Source organism: Hipposideros armiger, unplaced genomic scaffold (genome assembly GCF_001890085.2).
Source record: "Hipposideros armiger isolate ML-2016 unplaced genomic scaffold, ASM189008v1 scaffold_1204, whole genome shotgun sequence".
NCBI lineage: Eukaryota > Metazoa > Chordata > Mammalia > Chiroptera > Hipposideridae > Hipposideros > Hipposideros armiger.
Genome location: NW_017732554.1, coordinates 209,548 through 216,855, shown reverse-complemented (window position 1 = coordinate 216,855; position 7,308 = coordinate 209,548).

Here is a 7,308-nt window from a genome sequence, read left to right as displayed (position 1 = left end):
TACATGCTTTACTGTCCATGTGTGAACTAGGTAACAGAGCTCGTGACCCATCATAGGCAAATTTTGAAAGATGCGATGTGATCATCTGTAATAACACACATTTGTTGTTTATATAATGATGTATGTACTGAAGAATTAGCAGTTCAATTTGTACTTTATCCAGTTACTCACAGTTAATGTATTGTGGTAACTGAAATTTTAACAGTGTTTTTGGAAAACTGATGTATTAAACTAAACTGTGGTAACTGAAAATTCACACATATTGGAACCAAGCAAAACAAAGACTACTTGTATTTGTTTTTGATTTACATATGCCAATAATTTGGAGAAATCTTAGGAAGAGAATAGGACCTAATCTCCGCCTCCTATTCCCTATTTCTATGTAAAATCTTTCCTTTACCTGTTTGCCATAGTAGCTAGAATTCCACTGATGGTCAGCCATTCCTTGATGTTAATACAGTGCCCTCATTTGATCAATATTTACTGAGTATTTACTATTCTATGCACAAAGAATATAGTGGGAAACAGGTAGAGATGGCCTCTGACAAATGGAACTTTACAGTCCAATAGAGAAAAATTAACAAATCTAAAGCATGACTTCTGACTGTGAAACTTTCTTTGGAAAAAACAGAAAGGGTGAGGTGATAAAATGAAGCCAATGTGGGGGGAGGATGCTGTATAAGGGTGAAGGTGAAAAAAGGCCCCTCTGAAATTTCAAATGAACTGACCCTGTCAGGTTACAGCAAATGAAAATGAATATGGGTTTGGAGTGTTTGAGAAAAGCGAGGGGTGTGGCAGGGTCCCACAAGTGAGGAGAGGAATAATGGGACATGAAATGGTAGAGCTGGGCCAGATCACAAAAGGCCTTATAAGCTATGACAAGGAGTTGGGTTTTATTCTAACTACAATGGGAAAGCATTAACAATTTTTATGCAAAGGACTGGCATAATAAGAGCTTTTGTTAAGATGAAAGTGTATCTGGGAAGGATAACAAGCTGTTGCCAGTTGGAAATAGAAATGATAATTCTGTAGCTGAGTAGAAAGGAATCATTTTGGATGATGGGTGCCAGCCCCACTAAGTGACACTAATTGGAACACCACCGTGCAGGAATGGAGGACTCTCCAGGGTGCCGAGTATCAGCATGAAGACAATAAACCCCTTCTGGGCAGGAGGCAGAAACACACTGCCAATTAACTCTCCTAACCGGGTATTGTTGGCCAACAGCAATCGCTGCACTAGAGACAATACTTTCCACAAAAATGGCATTTTTACTACACTGAAGGTTGTCATTGCTAGACATCATTTTTCGTTTTGTATCTACCACCACTAACCCAGGTCCTCTATACCCAACAGAGATAGGAAGTAGCTAATAAAGAAGATGCAATAGTGAGAGACAGGTGAAATTATTACTTAACTGTGTTTCCAAAATCTCTTAATGAAGTTGAATCTTTCCCCAGTGTTTGAGGTCCTGAAGGTAAATTTGGAGTTCCATAAACTTGAAAGAAATCAGACTGAGAACCCTTCCTATTATATTGTAGAATAAGGGTCATTTGTTAATAGAGCCTCTTGGGATAGGGTGATGAAATGGAGACCACTTGGGCTTCAAAGCCAATCAGGCTCAGATTCAAATTCCAGTGATAAATCTTTTCACTTCCTTGAGCCTCAGCTTTCTATTTGTATGGAAAATGGGTATTATAATCATACTGACTTCACATGTATCCTCTGAAGATCAAGTATAAAATGCCTGGCACATAATGAGTGTTAAATAAATATTTAATGTCTGAAATATGTAATGTATGAAAATTCCTGGCACCTAATGAGCACTGAGATTCATCATGTTTCTTCTCCCTGCTGCCATTCGTCTCCTTCTCCTTCCCTTGAACGGGATACACTACAAGCCCAGACTGTACTGAATTTTCTTCAGGATTAACATATGATTATAAAGTACCAGGATAGAAAAAGAAAGTCAAAAGTCAACAGAAATATTCAACTTTGAGCAGTTCTAAGGGAGGCAGAGAGACGATCTAATCAGCACTATTCTAGTGCTGTTTTGTGTAGCAGAACATGTAGCAGTTAAAATGATGGCTGTCATATTCAGCCTTGTCCCAGCCCTGAAGCAGTAGTAGTTAATCCCATATGCACAGCACACTTTGGCACAGATGTTCCCTGAACTGCATGGGGGAAGAGGGCCCTCCAGGCAGGCTCATAAAAACATTCTAAACTTTTTAAAAGATCAAATGATTGTGAAATTGTGTTGAATGTTAAAATCAGAGTGGCAAGCTAGACATGAATCTGGAAGGTCATCCTGTTAATGTTTTTGTCTTTTGGCTAAAACAGGAAAGACCCCAAAGACTGAAAGATGATGACATTCAATTTAACAACTATTTAATAATTCTCATACTACATTCTAGACACCAAGCTAGGCAGTAGTATTACAAAGATGAGTGTATGCAAAGGGAAGAAGCTTCTAAATATCTGATAATAAACTACTTTTTTATTTAATAATCCTTGACCAAATTGTCCTTGACCCTATGTTCTGTGCCAGAGTAGAGAAAACCCAGTAATGACCTCTGTTATGGGAATACTGGAGACATTTAAAGACTGTGATTCCTAGCTGGTTTTAAACTTTTGTCCCTGACAAACAAGACAGACAAGTAGAAGAGATGCTCAACATCACTAATCATCAGGGAAATGCAAATCAAAACCACCATGAGATATTATTTCACACCTGTTAGAGGAACCATCATCAAAAAGACAAGAAATAAGTGTTGTCAAAGATGTGGAGAAAAGGGAACCATTGTGTACTGTTGGTGTGAATGTAAATTGGTGCACCCACTATGGAAAACAGTGTGGAGTTTCCTCAAAAAATTAAAAGCAGAACTACTATATGATCTAGCAATTTCAATTCTAGGTATTTATCCAAAACAAACAAACAAACAACACAACACAATACAACTTTAAAAAGATATAAGCATCCCCATGTTCATTGTAGCATTATTTATAATAAGTTGTCCATCCATGGATGAATGGATAAAGAAAATGTGGTATGTATATACAGTGGAATATTATTCAGCCATAAAAAGGATAAAATCTTGGGAGACTGGGTGGCTTAGTTTGTTACAGTACATGCAGTGAGCAACAGGGTTGCTGGTTCAATTCCCACATGGGCCAGTGAGCTGCACCCTTCACAACCAGGTTGAAGACAATGGCTTGAGCTGAGCTGCTGCTGAGCTGCCAGTGGGCAGCCGGATGGCTCAGTTGGTTAGAGCGTGTGCTCTTAACAACAAGGTTACCGGTTCAACTCCTGCATGGGATGGTGGGCTGCATCCTCTCCCCACCCCACTACTAGATTGGAAATGATGACTGCACTTGGAGCTGAGCTGCGCCCTCCACAACTAACACTGAAGGACAACAACTTGACTTGGAGCTGATGGGTCCTGGAAAAAACACATTGTTCCCCAATGAAGTTTGAATAAAAAAAATGAAATCTTGCTATTTGTGACAATATGAATGGACCTTGAAGGTATTGTGCTAAGTAAAATAAGTCAGACAGAGAAAGACAAAAACAGCACCACCTCATTTATCTGTAGACTCCAAAAACAATAACAACAATATGTGAGTTTATAGATACAAAGAACAGATTGATGGTTGCCAGAGGTGAGGGGTGGGGGGGCTGGACAAAAATGGGTGAAGGTGGTCAAAAGGTAAAAACTCCTAGTTATAAAATAAATAAGCCCTTGGGATATAATATATAGTGTGGTGACTATAGTAAATAATATTATATTGCATATTTGGAAGTTGCTAAGGGTTCTTATAATGAGAAAAAATTGTAACTACAATATATATGGTGACAGATGTTAACTAGACTTATTGTGGTGATCATTTTACAGTATACACAAATGTTGAATCATTATGTTGTACACCTGAAACTAATATATCAATAATATCTCAATTTAAAAAATTAAATTAAGATAAATAAATAAATGAGATTTATTGCAAGTTCTATTATAATACCTGTAGTCTTTTTTGTAGGAATCGATCACTTAGTCTTTAAATCTGTACAGACATGCAAAAAACCAGGGATATGCGAAGCAATCTTCAAGAAGACTAAAGTTGGAGAACTTACACCACCTGACTTTAAAACATCCTATAAATCCACAGTAATTAAAAAAGTATAACACTTGCATAAGTCAACAAATACATCAGTGGGACAAAGTACATAGGTAAAAAATAGACCCAAACCTACAGGTTTATTTGATTTTCAGCAAAAGAAGCAAATAATTTGAATTGGAAAGGGACAATATTTTCATCAAATGGTGCTGGAACAACTGGATATTCACTTGGGAAAAAAATTAAAGCTTGATCCCTACCTCACATCACACAAAAAAATTAATTTGAGGTGACTTGTATACCTAAATGTAAAAGATTAAACTATAAAACTTCTAGGAGGAAATATAGGAGAATATCTTAGTGGCTTGGTGGTAGGCAAAGTTTCTTGAAAAAAATATAAAATAAAACAATAAGATAATAGAAAATTAATCATTAAAAACAAGAAAAAAAATTAATAAATTGTGCTTAATTTTAAATTTCTTACTAAAAGACACCTTTAAGAAAATGACTAACAAAAACATATATACATCCCTAAGTTAATTGCAGCATTATTTACAATAGCCAAGACATGGAAGCAACCTAAGTATTAAATAGATAAGTGTACAAAAATATATGGTACATATATACAGTGGGATATTACTCAGCCATAAAAAAGAATGAAGTCTTATCATTTCCAACAACATGCGTGGACCTAATGGGTATTATGCTAAGTGAAATAAGTCAGACATAGAAAGACAAATACCATATGATTTCACTTATTTGTGGAATCCTAAAAGCAAAATAAATGAACAAAACATAAATAGACTCATAGATACAGAGAACAATCTAATGGTGGTCAAATGGAAGGGGGATAAAGGGTTGGGTGAAAAAGACAAAGAGATTAAGAAGAACAAATTGGTAACTATAAAATAGTTATAGGAATGTAAAGTACAGATAGGGAATATAGTCAATAATTTGTAATAACTATATATGGTGCCAGGTGGGTATTAGACTTATCAAGGAGAATCAATTCATAAGTTAGATAAATGTCTAATCACTCTGCTGTGCACCTAAAACTAATATAATATTGAATGTCAACTATAATTGAAAAATAAAAAATAAAGAAAATGAATAAACAATCCACAATCTGGGAGAAACTTATATCTGTCAGAGGATTGGTATTTAGGATAAGTAAAGACCCCTACAACTTAATAAAAAACAAATAACCAACCCAGTGGGAAATAATGGGCAAAAGATTTGAACAGATACTTCACAAAAGATATATGAATGGTTAATAATCTTATTAAAAACTACCCAACATCATTAGTCATTAGGGATATGCAAATTAAAACCACAGTAAGATATTATCACACACCCACATTTAGAAGGCTGACAATAACAAGTGCTAACAAGCATGTGGAGCAACTGGAGCTCTCAGACATTATTGGTGGGAGTACAAAATGGAACAACTACTTTGTAAAATGACCTATGGTTTCTTTGAAAAATAAACATACACCTACCTTACTGTACTCCTACATGTTTCACAAGAGAAATAAATATGCATATCTACAAAATAATTGCACAAGAATATTCATAGTAGCTTTATTCATGATAACCCAAAACTGGAAATGACCAAATATCCATCAAAACAAGTTGTGGTATATTCTTTTTTTTAAAGATTTTATTGGGGAATCAGGGAAGGGGAACAGACAAGCTGCTGTCCCCCTGTTCCTCAGTACAGTTATGGAGGACATCGCCTCACTGGCCCATGTTGGTATTATCATTGTGCTCTTCCTGGGTGAGGCAGTCAGTCACCGGCCATTGGACAGCCGCTCATGGTGGCTCATGTCAGCCCATGCCAGCTGCTGGCCACTCACGGTAGCCCACAACAGTCGACTGCAACAGGAGCTGCAGTCTACGCCATCGCCAGTGACCCACGGCAGCCCAGCTCTAGGTCAAGCTGTTGTTCACCATCCCAGCTGCAGAGGGTGGAGCGTCACTGGCCCTCATGTGGGATCCAAACCTGGGCCCTGCTGCTCAGAGCTGGTGCTCCAAAGCTAACTTTTTTTTTTTTTAATTTTATTGGGGAATTAGGGGAGGGGAACAGATAAGTTGCTGTCCTTTTGTTCTTCAGTCTAGTTGTGGAGGAGGTTGCTCCACTGGCCCATGTTGGTATGATCATTGCACTCTTCCGGAGTGAGGCAGTCACTCGCCAGCCATTGGCCAGCCACTCACAGTGGCTCATAGCAGCTCACGAAAGCTCACGCCCACTGCCAGCCAGCCCCACTGCAGCCTACGCCGTCACTGGCAACTCATGGCAGCCCAGTTCCAGGTCAAGTTGTTGTTCACCATCTTAGCTGTAGAGGGTGCAGTGTCACTGGCCCTCATGTGGCATCCGTACCTGGGCCCTGCTTCTCAGAGCTGGCATCCCAAGCCAACTCCTAACCAATTTGCCACTCGGCCAGCTCAAGCTGTGGTATATTCTTAAATTAGAATACTAATCAACAATAAAGAAAGAACAAACTACTAATACACACAACTGGGGGGCAATCTCAAAAGCATTATGATGAATAAAAGTCTAACACAAAAGAGTACATATTGTATGATTCCATCTATATGAAGTTCTGGAACAAGAAAAACTAACCTGGATATAGAAATAAATATTGTGACTGCTTGTGAGTGGGTAGGGACAAAGACTGACTAGAAATGAGCATGGGGGAACTTTCTGAGGTGAAGATTTTCTAAATCTTGATAGAGGTTTGGGATACATAAATGTATGGATTTGTCAAAATTCATGAAGAGTAGACCTAAGATTTGTTCATTTAATTGTGTACAAATTTTATCTTAAAAAAAGCTGTAAACAATGTTGCATTTAGGATAAGTTTACTTGATGTCTGAAACTTACTTGGAAATGCATCAAAAAATAAAATATGTTCATGGATGATATAGAAAGAGATAGATTGATAGATAGGCAATAAAGCAATAATAATAAAATGTTGATGGTCAAATCTAGGTTGTGGGTATATAGGAATATACTATGTAATTATTCAAAACTTTCTATATATTGAAAACTTTTTATAATAAAATGATAAAAAAATTAACTGGAAAGAGTTTTATACTTCTTTTAAGTTTAGAATTAATATAGCAACTCTGTTATTTACATTTATCTGGGATTGTCTACATCTTCCAAATTCTTGAACATATTTGGCATTGCCAAT